We start from the raw sequence: 17,405 nt of genomic DNA, 5'->3' as shown, positions 1-17,405 counted from the left end.
GCTAAATAAGAAATCTCGTATTCCTGTGGACCGGCCCTGCTTACTCTATACTATCTTTAGTGTACGTAGTAGCAGTGACTTGTATTTTATTGTTATTATTTTATCCCATTATTTGTTGATTTGACAACCAAACACCACAATCCTTTAACCGTGGTCTCAACTCATAAGTCCCGACTCCTAGGGTAAAATACCATTTTACCCTTTCGTTAATGGCCCAACCCAAACTTGGCCCAAGGCCCACTGATGGCCCAATAACACAAATCGAGGCCCTAAGGCCCAATCAAAGTCATGAGGCCCAACTAGAGCCAAAACAACTAATTCATAGCCCAAAGGAACAATCCAGGCCAACCGAAAGCCATTCCGAGAGTCCAAGTCCAAAATTTCCAAAATGTCAACTGGCCAGACATACGCATGGCGTATTGGGCTCGTACGCACGACGTACGTCACACGTCCAAAAGACGGGTCGCAACCTAAGTACGCACAACGTACAAGCAAGGTACGCACGACGTACTAAACAGTCACCCGAAACTCATTCCAATCGTTTTAATCCCTTAAGCCATGACGTCCAAAATTCAAAATGGCATAACGTCAATGACTTAATCCATAAAGTCGAAGGCTTTAAGCATTTGCGTGGCTCAAAAAGGTCCAATCATGATTTCAATCACTCAAACTTCACCAATTGGCCAATAAATCAAGCATGGGAGAACTTAATGCATCAAGACTCCAACTTTATGTCAAATCCAACTCAAAAAAGACAAGATCTACAATCCTAGGCTCTTAGAGTGACTCAAACTCACAAAGAGCTCTCAAAAGACCATAACATGCATAATTCAAGCCCTAACTTAGTGTTGGATTAGGTGTCTAAGCCCAGAACTATAATTGGTATAAACTTGAGTTGATAGTAGCACAGTCCTTTTGGGTTGCCCTCAAACCTGGCAATTGAATAGGATAGCTTTTAGAGAGAGAAAATGATTTATTAATTTATTATATGGTTAATAAATCAATTAGAAATCATAATAGATGATTTATTAATATATTATGAGAATAATATATTAATTGGAAATCATATTATTCAATTAATAATTAATCAGAAATTAATTGGATTAATTTTGGGATTAATTGGATTAATTAAAAGTAGGAGGCCTAAAGGTTGACAATGTTCAATAGTTGAGCATTGGGAAATTCTAGAACCTCCCATAAATGGGGAGAACGAAATCTAGAATGATTTTTGGGTTTCCTTGGGCCTTAAGGGTGGCTTTAATGCCTTGGAGAGGAAGTTAAGGGATTAGGGTTATCTTGGAGATAACTGGCTTATCTAATACCTTCCTTATCACCAATATAAACCCCTATCGGGTTTGATTTCGTCCAATCCTTCTTTCCTAGAGGAATTTCAAAATTTCTCATCTCTTCTCCTCTCTCTCGCTCTCTCTCTCTCTCTCTCTCTTCAAGTCCCTTGGTTTCTAGGGTGTGGGTGTGAACCATTAGACGCGCGACACTTGTGGCGCTTGCTTCCAGGAGTTTTCAAGAAGGTGTTTATTGTTATTTGCAACAATAACAATTAAGGTAAAAATTCGTAAACCTAATTAGTGTGATTTCGAAAATAGCCTAGTGTTATTAGGGTTCTTGATTTATTGTTCAAAGTTGTATGTTCAATTAGAGTAAACACAGATTAGAATTTTTTAGGGTTGCATGCACACATAGGATTATTTGTTATGCTCAAAACTCATCAGTGGTATCAGAGCATTGGATTGTTTTCTATTGAATTTGATTGCAATTATTTGAATTTGATCAATTAGGGTTTATGACAATTAAACCCTTTTGGACTTAGGGTTTTTCGAAATTAGGGTTTCCTAACCCTTGGTTTCGAAATTTTGGAAATGGTTTTAACCCTTTCCCTTGCCCTACAAGTTTCGAAATTTTTTTGGGTTTCCTTAACCCTCTATATTTTGAAATATGGTAAGGATTTTAAATCCTTGCCTTCCTTCCCAACATATGCCTTTTTTGAAAATTTGGGTTTATGGTACGGATCTTCTTATTTTTGGGAATTATCTCCTTATTTGATTAATTAGATAATTGTAAGATTTGTTTTAACCCTCCCATATTTTCGAAAATATTAGGGGGAGTGGATTAGGTTAAATTATTTTGATTAATTTAATTGGATAATCCTCAATTTGGTTAATAAATTAATTAAATGTTTAATTAATAGATAATTATTAAATCATTTTGATTTTAATATTAAACTTAAATTAAATTGTTTAATTTCGAAACTTAAGAATTAAACACCCATGTATTTTGAAAAGTTTAAAATACATCCTTATGGGTTTTATTATTAATTTAATTAAGAGATTAATTAAAAAATAATTAATAATTTCATAAATTGGTTTAACTTTAATTAAAATTAAAAGTTTAATTTATTAAAGGATTAATCCCTTGTTATTTTAAAATATTTTAAAATACACCTTTATACTATGTATATGATTAAAGTTTAATATATATTATATGTATAAAACTAAGTCAGTCAGACCGCTAGTACGTTTCATTCACGAAGCCAATCTATAAGAGGGGTATAAGGAAACTGTCTATAAAATGGTAGTTGAATGGGTGTCCACTCTCACCCACCGCTTACTTGATTGGTGGAGGGTAGTTAGCCGAACGGGTTTGATAGGACATAACCTCATTAAAAGTATAATGATGAAAAGTAACTAAACTATTTTCTAAAATCTCACTCTTAGTTACTTTAGGAAAAATGTGAATTTGATGCTAATCAATGAAATTGCACATTACACCTTATTGGTCGTTAGTGGAGCATGTGTGGTTAACCGGCACACTAATATGGACTAATAAGGAGTGGCAATGGGTGTCTCGTAAATTATCATTGATTAATGGAGCGTGTGTGGTTAACCAGCACATTAAAATCAGATGATAAATGACATCGAGAGTACCAAGCAAATTTGCATGGTTATTCAACTCTCGTATGTGATCATCGGCATCCCATTCACAAAGTGAGAGCATAATCGAGATTAATCATTCCATGGAATAGATTCAATGAATCTCAAATGATCTAGGAGTTTCATGAGATTGAAATTGGCAAATGATTTACCTACCTAAAATAGATTCGAATTTTATTACGGCGTCCCTCTTCAAAGTTCGAATCGAAAATATGGATTCTAGCCTTAATTTAAATTATGTGTTAATAATTAAGGATTAAAATCAACTAACTTGAATTCTCTTTTCTCCTATTATAGATGTCAATTTCAGACAACAATGGTCTTCTTCGTCCTTCTGAAAATGTTTTTCCCCTATCTGAAGTTGATCTTCCACATGTTGATCAAGGTGAAAGAATGTTCCCTTCTTCAAGCAATGGTGGAACTAGAAATCATGATTCTCCAACTCTTCCTCCACCTCCTCCAGTGACTCTCCCCAAGTCATGTTTCCTTCAAGATGAAAAATACGAAGTCACTCAAGCCATGTTGGCATGTAAACATCAATATGGAAAGTCTGTGTGTGCGCATGTTCTGAAAATGAAATCGTACATTGACAAATTGGGGATGCTAGGTGTCGTTTTCCTAGGGGAGCTAGCCATTGACTTGGTTCTACTTTCGCTTCCTGAGTCATAAAGTCAGTTCATTAAAGATTACTATATGAGGTACCACAACGTGACCCTAATTGATCAAACATATATGTTGATTGTTGTTGAACTAGAAATGCTTAAGAGCACAAGTCAAGCAAATATGTTTGAAGGATATGTGTCCAAAATTTCCATGGACATTGACAATGGCAACATTGGTAGTCCAGAAAAGGTTTCTTTTCCCAATGGAAAGGGATCGGCCAAGGTCAAACCATTTGACCATATGGTAAAGAGAAAGGCTAGTTTTGAGATAGTCACATGTGCTATTCCTGAAAGGTCCATATGTTTCTATTGCCAATTGAAGGGGCATTAGATGCGAAGGTGCCCAAACTACTTGAAAGATCTTAAAGATAGTAAATTCAAGTCGTGTGACTCTACTTCAGGTACATCCACTATCTAACTCCATTATTAAGTTCCTATTCATAGATTCTTAATACATGATGTGATATTCACATTTTGATGTTTTGCAGGATCTAAGAGAAAGAAGGAAGCTTAAGAAGAGTAAACTGAATCTGATCGTGAGAGATGGATTTTGGTCACATGGTTCGATGATCAGATTTTCGAAGTTGTCGTTTAGGAGTTATAATAGATTAATATATTGCTTAGGAAATATCTACAAACATAGTTTTCATATATTTTCATTGTAAGGACAAATTTTTCCGCTTATCATCAGTAAAAGTGAATTTTTGGTGGTTATATTTCTATTATTAGCAATGTTAAATATGGATTTGATTTTTAGTTATATCATTTGTGGTAATGTCATAATTGACGAAGTGAAAAAGAATTCTCATCACCCAAGTTTCAATTGGATAGAAACTTGGAGTCATGCAATTTGAATAGTGTGATGTATGAGAATCTTGATCGTTGTGAGATTAGGACTAATTCGTTGATCACATGTTTATGTGAGTCAATTGAAGGACTGAAAGATCTAGTACACATTGATGTGGACTATTCAGATCCGCCACAAAGGATGATAACTTTATTTGTCATGATTTACTGATGCTTTCAGTAAATATGGTTGTGTTTATAAGATTAAGCATAATTCTGATACTTTGAAGAAGATTCAAAGAGTGGCAGAACGAATAAGAAGAATCTATTAGGCAGAAAGATAAAAGTTTCTCCAATCTGAAAGGAGAGGAAATTACTTTAGTATGATGTTTTATGATCGTCTTAATGGTTTTGGAACTATATCACGATTGATCCTCAAAGAACATCTTAGTGCAATTATTTGACTAAGAAGAGGAATCATATATTGTTGAAATAGTTCAATCGAGATATGTGTCATACTTCGTTTCCAATCAAGTTTTAGAGTCATACTCTAGTTACTTCGAGTCGTATTTTGCCAAATTATTTCATACTAAGTAGGTTTATGACACCTCATAAAATGTGGAGTAATAATGTTTTCTTACTCTAGCACATTGGAATTGGAAGTTGTGATGTTTTGGCTAAAACAAAGGATAAGCTAAGACCAAATTCGTGAAGTGTTTTTCTTGTTGAGAATCCACTTTGACTTTTGAATATGTGTTTTTGCTCGTCAAGGAATATTCCTTGAGAGAAAAACTTATATGTCAAGAATTCAGTGGGATTCTTAATGATCTTGAAGAGTTTCAGGAGTTAACCAAGAATAAACTTTTAGTTATCACTAGCACATGACCTACGGTTGATAACCTATCATGTTAATTTGACACATTCTTGTTTTTGTGCACCTTCATGTTGAGTTAGCAATGCTTATGAGTTCTATGGCTCTCATTTAACTGCAAAAGGCAGAGCACGTTGGTTAGTGATGGTACATTGGTCAATGGCAGTGAGGTGCTTAACAACATGGAAGCACTGGTAGGCCCTTGTGCTACCAGAGGGCATGAAAATAAGAAAAAGCAAGTTCAGTCCATGAATGATAAATTTGAATTTTTCATAAACCTTGTCTTATGATTGTAGGTTGCAAGTGATAGATACACATGGATGGGAACACGTACACTATAAAATCTAGGCGGAAAAAGGTTTCGCTCTAATTCATGAGAATGATTATGAGGAAACACTTTAGCTAGTAGATTTTAAAGATTTGATAAATATCATTATGATTAGTGGTTGTGATAATTGCATTCTCAAATTCACAATATGATTACGCCATCCCTTTTCATAGTTCGAATTGGCAAGAAATAGTTTGAACGTTCAGGACTTATAGCTATAAGTTCTGAAAGGGTTTAAGGACACATATGCTAATGAAGGTGTATAAGCTTAAGAAGTCTAGATGAAGACTTATCGAAGCATTACGAACAGAAATCTGCACTTTAGTAAGAAAGTCAAAAAATATTGATTTCTAGAAGTCCAGTTGATTTCTAGATACATGTCAAAGCTAGTGGGAGCATAATTGTTATGCTAAGTGTTGCAATTGGCAATACTAATCCTAGGAAACAAAGATTCCAAATTTGCAAATTGCAAAGTTTGGGAATTGTTTCGCTATAGAAAGATTTAAGGGAGAGGGCACTCATACTTCATTTCAAATCTAAAAGTTTAGATTGAGAGATTTTAATGGAACTTAGTCTTGGACATATATGAATGTCGTGTTGAAATGGTTCAACATAGGAAATTCGATATATGGAAATATCATAGCAAGAGACTGATCAGATATCGGGTCTTTATGGATCAAGTCCTATATGCTTTGAATATAGGACCGATTACATGTGCTATAATATTCACATGTTCTGATTTTTCCAAATGCCTTGGGCATTGAGAAGGGGAAAAGGGCTAGAACTTGATGTGACTAAAGTTGTTAAACAACTGTCAAGAACACTATGAGGTAATACTAAAAGGATTGGTTTCCTGGAGACAGTTAGAAGTATGGTATTGGTTGAAAGTACCATATTGAAATATTCTGAGTGGAGGTGACTCTTGATTAGAACTGATGGTCATATGGGAATATGGAAAAATCCGTAGTGGAAGTTGATAATAAAATCTACATGTGAGTTAGAAACATTAATGCAATGAAGGTGTTCAAGGAGTGTGCATTGAATTTGAAACTTCTTTACTTTGGAAATGTTTGTAACAAAGTTCCAATGGTACATTCTGTAATATCGTTGGTTAAGTCTCTGTGACTTTGAAGCTTCAACATCACAGAACGACAACGCATATAAAGTTGTAATTCTAACACATTTAGTAGTAACAAGAATTTGAAATTGTGAAATGAGCATCATTAGAATAGTTTCCAATCGATCTGTTCATAAAGGAAGGACCATAGAGAGATATAGTATGCATGTTTATAACATGACATGACTGACGTTTAATTCAAGTATTTAGTTGATTACTCGAAATATTATACAATGAATAAAGTCTAATTAATATGGTGATTAAATAATAAGACTTAAACATCCACAGTCAGTAACGCCCGTGTTTATAGGCTAGGCATTAATATTGACATAATGGTCTAGGTTAACCTTTGTAACTCATTTAGAAGAAATGAAAAGGAATTATGTGAATACTATGTGTTTTATGCTTAATTATTAGGGTTTAATTAATTAAGAATAAAAAATGAACGTCAAAAATAAATATTAGATAAAGTCGATATCTATTAAGAAAGTTGTAGTGGTCGTGACAAGGATTACAGATATATAAAGAATACCAAAATCCGAGTTATAACGAAGAAGTTATGACCTGTCGAAGTTTTGCGACAAAACCGACACGGTGCCGAATGTCGTAAAAAGTGAGTTTTTGATAAACTATTTTTTAGCCTTGGTGATCTAAACGAAAGTCGTAGTGTTCGTTAAACCGAGAGTATGTATAAAAAGAATGCCCAAATCTGACTTCGTATGAGGAAGTTATGATTTTTCAAAGTTTCAGCTTAGCAGTAGACAACTAAAAACTCGAATTTTAGATCGAGTGATTTTTAGCCGGCACCACCTAAACGAGAATCGAAGGTCTCATAAATAGTAGTACAACGGTAAAAAGACAGAAGAAAACGGACGTCGGATGAAGAAGTTATAAATTTTTAACGGATTTCCTGTCCCGGTTTGTTAAAAATAATAATATAAAAATTAAAGTCAAAATTAGCCAACGAAGTCTAAACGAAAGTTGTAGAGCGTAATTTTACCTACGCATGCACATAAAGAACGTCAAAAACGGAGCTCTTATGCGAAAGTTATGGATTTTAGAAGTTTTTGCACAAAAATCGAGAAATTTCGCATAGGTGGCTTCGGCCACGTCACCCTCGCCCAAAATGTGCACCTCCGTGTCCGAGCTCGGTGAGTCATCCGAAGCAGGTGAGTCATCCGGAGCTGGACCAATCCGAAGACAACACCTGTCCGAGCCTCGCACCGCCTTCAGCTTCCGAAGCTCGCAGCTGCGATACGTGTCTTCTTCTCGTTGCTTCGGGTCTGAACCTCAGCCCTATAAATAGAAGGTTGCGAGCTTTCCCGGGTAATTTTGGGAAATTGCCCATTTTCACCCCTTTTTCAATATTTTAGCTATTTTGACTTCCCCCAATGCCCCGAGATCATTTCCAACGCCCGGAACACGTCCCGGAGTGCCCGAGAAGCCAGGGAAATTTATTTTTTCGGTTTTGAAGCCCGACCCTTGCAGAGCCCGGTTTCTCAATAAAACTCCCGGTTTTATTAGAAACGATCATTTTAGGCAACGAAGTGCTGCCCGGTTATCGTTAAATCAAGTGAGTGTATAGTCACTTTCACCTTACACATATATATGAAGTATTTTCTTTAAAATACGTGCTATGTGTAATTATATTAATTGTTTAATTAAGGTGACTGTTGAATAGATGTTTTATACAAGTTTTAAACTATATATGTATTTTTATCTACAAATATGTTGGGTAAAACATGGGTAGATGAATTAGATGACGTGTGATGAAATAAGAGTGATGAGAGGTATCGATGTTTAAGATGATCTAGTCATCTAGCAGAGTATAGACAACGGCCACAGACTATTTTAGATAGTCAAGTGGAATGTTAGCAGACTTGTAATCGGTAGGTATGTTTGAACTATATGTTCATAAGGTGTTCTTGAACTATATGTTCATTAGGTGTTTTTGAACTATGTGTTCATCCGTTGGTTCTTCTTTTTGACACTATTACGTGTCGGGGTACGGGAGCGTACGGGAGTACTTTATTAGTATTTTCCCTATACTTTTATTTTGAAGAGCTTTGGAGTCTTTGTTTCTTTTATGAAGTGATCAGACGAGCTTCATGAGTCAGTGTTTCCATTCTCGATGTCGGATAGGGGTGAGTCTGGGGGTTACATACCTCACGATATTCAGACCACAACCTAGGCATTAGTCAGTGTTTCCATTCTCGATGCCGGATAGGGGTGAGTCTGGGGGTTACATACCTCACGATATTCAGACCACAGCCTAGGCATTAGTCAGCGTTTCCATTGCCGGATAGGGTGCGTCTGGGGTTATATACCTCACGATATTCAGACCACAGCCTAGGCGAAGTTCGATGTTGGATAGGGTGCGTCTGGGGGTTACATACCTCACGATATTCAGACCACAGCCTAGGCATTGATAACTACCCCTGACTTAATTGTCTTGTGGTTCTTTCTTTTACGAACAAAGGTTCGTGGTTAAACTTATTCCATTCATTTGGTGTCTTCTTTGATCCTCGTTTGCTGCTAGGGAATTTCCGAAGCAATTTCGTTAGTTGGTTGTTCATATCGATCCTTTAGGCTAGATCTAGTAAGATCACTGTATAGGATCAGTATGTGGGGATCGACGTTGTTAGTGCTTGTAATATAAATCTTGGGCAGCGATGGACTTCGTGCCTATTCCTTAGGATGAATCCTTAGGAATGAGTGATAGTTGATTCTTAGGGTAAATCCTTAAGAAATAAATAAGATAATGGGGATTGGGTAATTGGGTTGATTGTTTGATGTTTAAGCATAATAAATTTATTTATTGTGGGGTGAAAACCCTATATGCTCACCAAACTCCCAAGCCTGACCCACTCAGTTTAATTGTATCACAGGTATCGATACGAAGTTGCTTTACACTGAAAGATTAAAAGAGAAGTAGATCACTAGTGTAAATGAATGTAAGTTTTGTTTATGCTTATGTTTTTGTATTGACAATGACATCCCAATGGTTTAAGTGAATAAAATACATTTCTTCGGAAATGATTTGATAACACATTTATCATGTTTTTCTAGGAACAAATTTCGCAACACTTTTAATCAAATGATTACTCTGAAATTATTTTAAAAGCATAGATTAAACCGGTCTTTTCTGGCTGTGAAATTGGGGATGTCACACAGTCGATCGTACTTATGAAAGTAAGTAGCGAATTAAGACTATCATGAATATAATTTTAGATTGTCTATGGAGATTAGACATAGCAATAGTTTTTCTGCAATGTTCATGAGTACTTGGAAAATGGGGATTTGAGTATTGGACAAACCCACGCTCAGAGAATTACTTCATGGATTTTATCACGAGTAATTTTGAAACGATAATATCTTATATTATTGAAACGAAGATATATGAGTTGTTTTTTTCAAGTCAGTTGTGCATTGGTAATACGTAAACGCATCAGTAACTTGATGTTATAAAACGTATTGTTGTGTGTGATTTGATGAGTAAATAGTGCAAGCATACAAGTCGAAGTTTATCCGTTCCTTTTGCCCTAACAGGAAAAACGATATTTGTGGGCCCCTCGATGATTTGATGTCGACATCTAAAGTGCTTGGCCAAGCCTGGACTGAATTTATGTGTTCAATTGGTAGTCTTTTTACAGTCGTCATAAATCAGAAATCGGGAAACAAATTTTGGACAGAGAGATTGATTATAATCCATGTCTCATGTCTGTACGATATCTTGTAGAACGGAGGAATATTTGATCACTTATCTTAGGACACGTAACTGACTGGGTCAGAGTTCGACAATGGCTTTTGGAAGCTACAGTTTGTTGATTAGTTTAGAAGTTATACCGGTAATTACAGTTATTAGACTTATCCAAGTGGGAGACTGTTGGATTAGGTGTCTAAGCCCATAACTATAATTGGTATAAACTTGAATTGATAGTAGCACAGTCTTTTTGGGTTGCCCTCAAACCCGACAATTGAATAAGATAGTTTTTAGAGAGAGAAAATGATTTATTAATTTATTATATGTTTAATAAATTAATTAGTAATCATAATAGATGACTTATTAATATATTTTGAGAATAATATATTAATTGGAAATCATATTATTTAATTAATAATTAATCAGAAATTAATTGGATTAATTTTGGGATTAATTTGATTAATTAAAAGTAGGAGGACTAAAGGTGACAATGTTCAATAGTTGAGCATTGGGAAATTCTAGAACCTCCCATAAATGGGGAGAACGAAATCTAGAATGATTTTAGGGTTTCCTTGGGCCTTAAGGGTGCCTTTGACGCCTTGGATAGGAAGTTAAGGGATTGGGGTTATCTTAGAGATAATTGGCCTATCTAATACCTTCCTTATCACCTATATAAACCCCTATGGGGTTTGATTTTGTCCAAGCCTTCTTTCCTAGAGGAATTTCGAAATTTCTCATCTTTTCTCCCCTCTCTCTTCAAGTCCCTTGGTTGCTAGGGTTTAGGTGTGAACCATTAGAGGCGTGACAGGTGTGGCGCTTGCTTCTAAGAGTTTTCAAGAAGGTGTTTATTGTTATTTACAACAATAACAATCAAGGTAAACATTCCTAACCCTAATTAGTGTGATTTCGAAAATAGCCTAGTGTTATTAGGGTTCTTGATTTATTGTTCAAAGTTGTATGTTTAATTAGAGAAAACATATATTAGAATTTTTTAGGGTTGCATGCACACATAGGATTGTTTGTTATGCTCAAAACCCATCACTTAGATCTTATGATGTAGAAGCAACAAGATGAGAGCTTTATACCTTTAGTAGCTTGCAATTGTGATCAAGAATCTGGATCTAGAAGCTCAAATCCAACCCAAGCTTGATTACCAAGTTTCTTATTCTTTAAGGTACAAGAACATAAAAACTCAAGACCCAAGTAGATCCATAGGAGAAAACCATCGAGGTTGAGACTTTACACCTCCAGAGGCTAGATCTATCTAAATAAAGCTTGGATCCTAAAGCTCCAAGCCAATCAATGACTCTTCAAGAAGCTCATTGTTCCTCCTCAAGCACCAAAAACACGTTAAAACCACTATAAAGCTCAAGAATAACTCAAATGGAGGCTAGGGTTTCGTTCTTAGGGTTATAGAGGATGGAGCCTGAAGGAAATGAGGGTTGGAGGTGAGTTAAGGTCTTTAAATAGGGTCCAAGACCCTAAATTAGGGTTTTCCTCTGGTCTACGAACGCCCAACGTTCTCAACAAACGCACAACGTTCCCCAAAAGTGTACGCGTCCACTTTTCCCATGAACGCCATGCGTTCCCTCCTGGTACGCCCTGCGTACCCGGTTTGGTCCAAAACCCTTCTAACTTCAAATGGTCATAACTTTTACATCCCTTACCTGTTTTCGACGTTCTTTATATCCACGGAAAGGCAACGAGAATACCTACACTCCTATCAACTTACTTTTTCCTGAAAACCAATCGAACTCAAATCCAAAATTCATAAAAGGCCCAAACCAACGCCTTTACCGATTCCCTTGGGCTCTAAAACACAAACCGAATACCCGGATCATCCAAATTACATCATCCACCTCCAAATGAGCCCAAATCTCAATTCTTCAAGGGTCCCAAGCCTGCTAATACCCAATCCCTAATCACCACCCTAAAATGGGAAACAATTTAAAACCACGAGTTACAATTAACCTGTTATCTTCCTCCTCGAGAGCTCCAAAGCTCAGATCTTATCCTTCCCAAGGTCTTGATGGATAAAGTTTCCAACTTTATTGTAACATACACATTCAGTTATCGTGTTTTGTAGTTTAAAAGTGAATAATATTATGAAATATTATACAATTATGAGTATTGAGTTCTAACGGATAGTTTTTACTAGAAATGAAGTAAAACTATGTTTAGAATGTTTTGGAAGGTTAGACAGGGCTGAAAGCCTGAAATCTACCAAAATGTTTAATCAGAAAGTGTATGTCTTCTGTGCCATTTGGTCCGAAGCTTTATTGATGTATATCAAGTATGAAAATTGTTATGTCTCATTGATTGTATATCTTTGAATCAAATCATTGATTGATATGGAAAGTTTGTCACATGATTCACATATGCCTTTTTTGTTCCTTGTTCCTCTTTGCTTATGCCATATTGAAGTATATATGTGGCATAATGTTATATTGTATCTATTATTGAACTCACTAAGCGTCACCGCTTACCCCTCTCAATGTTTAACAATTGCAGGTGATAAGCATCCAGTATAGTCATGTACTGTTAGAAGATTTTGAATAGTTAAAAACTATTTCTTTTGTATTTAGTACACATGTATGTATAAATTATAGTATCCTGTGAAGTTATATAATATACTAAAACTTAGTCGGTTTGTATCCAGTCTTATGTAAACAAGTTATCAATGTAAAATATTATTTATGAATATGCAAGTAGCACGTTTTGGAGTAACAATTGCCAAATATGAAAGTGTGGGTCTTTCAATCATGGTATCAGAGCAATAGTTTAAGTGAACTAAATACCACAGATTGGTATTTAGACTTAAACCGTTGGAAGTTCAATATATGAACAGATTCATTAGGAGTATATGGATACAAACCATAGGAAATATTTAAGTGGGGTATTGGGTAGTGATAAACTATAGTATTCTAAAATATTAAGTTACTTCAAAATTTTCAAAGAATTATTTTAAGTGAACTAGGAATTTTGAGAATTTACTTAAACATAGATTGCTAAGGGATGATGATACGACGTGTATCTAGTATATTTTAGGTTGAATACCTAAATGGACACAAGCACTAGAATATTAGAGGAGATATGTTTTATATTCTAATATGTGCTAAATGATAAATGAATATAACATGCCTGAGGTTGCTTGCTTATATTGCTATTACTTGAGAGAGTTTAAGGTATGTTGCCGACCTTGGTCTGGAAGAAGAAATTTTAAGTATTCCAGATTCTAAAATTTATGTGTTATAACTGATAAGGAACTTTTCAAATTGATAAAAAGACTTATGATAGTCGACACCGATAATTTTAAAGATAAACGATCGAGGGATATCGTAAAATAATACTTATTAAGTGATATCGTAAATAGTGTATTAATACCTATAAAGTGGTGTTGTACATTCAAACTATGTTTAGTGAAATAATAACACCGTTGGAAGAATGTTGTGTATTCGAAGTACATTCGGACGAGATGAATGTTTTGGCATAACTGATGAAGTTGTTCCACCGATGTCCAGATTGAAGCATTGATTGGTTATAGAGTCAGAAGAACCGAAGATGGTGATCAATACTTCAGCAATATATCAATTGATGTTGTACAAGATTTAGAAGAATTAAATGAAGATCAAAGGAAAGGCTAATGAAGTTTTCAGACTCAATAGGCCAAGACTTTGCCTAAACATTTTGATGTAGTATGTAGTTCAAGTAGTAAGCCTATACATGATGTTCAGAATTAGTATTTAATAATACTGAGTGACGATTGACTTCTATCACATCCTTGTGGAAGTTCTGTTGTGTGTTAAGCCGACTTTAACATACATGATTAGGATGGTGAATTAAGTCATTTAGTGGTAAAAGGCTAAGTAACTTACTTGTCTAAGTAAGGTAGAATGCTTAGTTGAAGAAGGAATACACCCATAGTATTGTATGAGAAGAGATGTTGTAGTTAGGAATGACAGAGAATCAAGTTGAAGCTAGTAGAACATGCCGAGATGCAGCTAGAATGCGGACTTCCTAGGATAGACTCCTATGAAGTAGACTTAAAAGATACACTCATGAGAAGAAGACTTACTCATATACAGGAATGACGATGTCATGGAAGGATAATGAAATGAACAAATGTGCATGGTGACTTGCATGAATTAGAAGATGATGCAAATGGTTAGAGACCGTTTGTCTCCACACTACTAGAGTAAATTTTGGCATAGTGTGTCTTGCAAAGTAGACACTACCCGAGAAAGAATTTATATGAAGAATTGGAAGTAAAATTTCTATCGACCTATGAAAAAGTATTAGAATATGCTAGATTGAGCATATGCGTAAGAATAATCCTAGAAGGCGAGTATAGGTAATCCAATATATGTTTGATAGAAACGCGAAAACCCTAGTTGAGTCTAGGAGAAATTGTTGTATGTATTTGTTTGAACACATTCATGTGTGATAAGTTGCTTTGTGATTTTGAATGTTGACTTGGAAAACTGCGAGGCAATACTTGGGACAAGTATGAGTAGGTGTGAATAGTAGTAGAGGCTTATACTGCTGGAAGCACAAGACTCACACTTGGATCAGGGAAAAGTCGCAAGGTTACCAAGAAGCTAGAAATTGATCCCGTTATTGTTCGAGTATGTCCTTACCTTCGTTTCGCTGATGACTAAGAAGATGATTTTCGTTCAGACCTTAGTGGTTGTAAATAATCGAGTCCGATTAATATAAATCTGCGAAGTGAACCATGTCTTGTGTAGCGACGAAACTTCAGTCGGAAGATTGAAGAAGGAGATGGTTGAGGTAGTCGATAAAAGTATAACAACCTTCATTAAGGGATTAAGCAACTAATAGCTAAAAATGCTACTAGTTATGAAGATATAATATCACCATTTGTTTAAATCGTTATGATTTCGGGGGCGAGATCCTCAAAAGGAGGAGGTATTTGTAACATACACGTTCAGTTATCGTGATTTGTAGTTTAAAAGTGAATAATATTATGAAATATTATATAATTATAAGTATTGGGTTCTAACGGATACTTTTTACTAGAAATGAAGTAAAACTATGTTTAGAATCTTTTAGAATGTTTTGGAAGTCTTGTGAGATTCCGAACAAAAGTCAAATATTGAAATTTAACGAAAATATAAAATTCAAAATAAGTATAATTTTATTATTAAAAGTTGTAAAGAATCTCGTTAGAAACATTTACGCGAAAACCTCATTGAAATCCGAGTTATAACAAAGAAGTTATGACTAATCGAAGATCCGCGACAAAACCGGCACGACGCCGAATGACGTAAAAAGTGAGTGTTTGATAAACTACTTTATAGTCTTGGTGATCTAAATGAAAGTCGTATTATTTGTTAAACCGAGAATTTTCATAAACAGAACGTCAAAATCTGACTTCGTATGAGGAAGTTATGATTTTTCTAAGTTTCAGAATAGCAGTAGACAGCTAAAAACTCGAAATAAAGATCGAGTGATTTTTAGCCGACGCAACCTAAACGAGAATCGAAGGTCTCGTCAATAGTAGTACAACAGTAAAAAGATAGACGAAAACAAACGTCGGATGAAGAAGTTATGATTTTTTAACGGATTTTCCTGTCTCGGTCTGTTAAAAATAATAATATAAAAAATAAAGTCAAAATTTGTAACGACCCAAATTTTACAAAGAAAATTTTCATTTTTAATTAGTCGACCATATTTCATAAAACATGAAGATCCTAATAATTGTTTTCAAAACCACCAACATTACAAATTTATTATTTTCAAAACATTAGAGTGTCCCCCAAACCATATCGGAAAAGAGAGATAGAGTGCATGCTGCATCATCACGCCTTGCCTTTGCCCTTGGGCTCCGATGTACCTGAAACAAATCCACAAATGGTAAGTTGAAAGCTTAGTGAGTCCCCCCAGAGCATACCCCACACAAACCACATATCACATTACCTATAAAGCTACATCTACCACATATCACATGTCAATTAGCCATGAAGTTATCTCTACCGTTAGCCACAAAGGCTATCTCTACCATCAGCCATAAAGGTTGTCTCTACCATTAGCCATAAGGCCATCTCTACCATTAGCCATAAGTCTATCTCTACCGTTAGCTACAAAGGCTATCTCTACCACATATCATGCACAAATACATATCACACCTCTACATAACAACTAAACCAACTATCACAAAATGGGCCGGCCTTGGTGCCTTAGACCCATTGGTATGGTGAGAAAACTCACCTCACAAAGCTGAACCGGCAACTGAATTCAGGTATGTCCGACGTTGCTCCTCCCAAACTGCCTATAACCAACAAGTAAATAATCACAAGTCAGCCCCTAAGGCTCCTCTGAGTCAAACCTGGTCAAAGTCTAGGTCTGTAGTCAAGGTCAACAGTCCATATTGACCTTGACTCGACGAGTGCAATCAGCCACTCATCAGGTTCCTTGCTTAACTCATCGAATCACCGAGTCATCCAAGAGACTCGTCGAGTTCCTTGATGTTTATGGCCATAAACTCCCAATCGAACACCCTTGACCGTGAACCCTTGGCCATAAACCTTTGGTCGTGAAGGAGGAAACCCTCTCGACTCGCCGAGAGTCTTGCACGACTCGCCGAGTCCCTATTAGTCCATTATGTTTACGGCCTCTTCCATTGGGACTCAAGGTCCCAAACTTCAGATCTATACTCTAGTAGTGTGGATAACACGTAAAGTTACAAACTTTACGTGCATGCAAGGCCTCACATGGCCATAATAACCAAAACTAACATTCAACAAGGTTTTCATGCATGGAGAGGGAATGAGCTTAATAAAAGGTGCAACTTTATGATATTTGGGGCCTATGAAGGTCCAGATCTAGAACCATATCCTTGTGATAGGTCCAGATCTAAGCTTGCTTCCACTTCCTCAAAGTTGGTCATAACTCTCAAATAGAATCTAGGCTTAAGATAACGGATTCATACCTCAATTCAATGCCCAAGACGAACTAGATGTTAGATCTAGT

This window comes from Lactuca virosa, chromosome 8 (assembly GCF_052849685.1).
Source record: "Lactuca virosa cultivar CGN04683 chromosome 8, Lactuca_virosa_CGN04683_v6, whole genome shotgun sequence".
Lineage (NCBI taxonomy): Eukaryota > Viridiplantae > Streptophyta > Magnoliopsida > Asterales > Asteraceae > Lactuca > Lactuca virosa.
The sequence above is the reverse complement of the archived record's forward strand: the minus strand, read 5'-3'. Positions refer to the sequence as shown.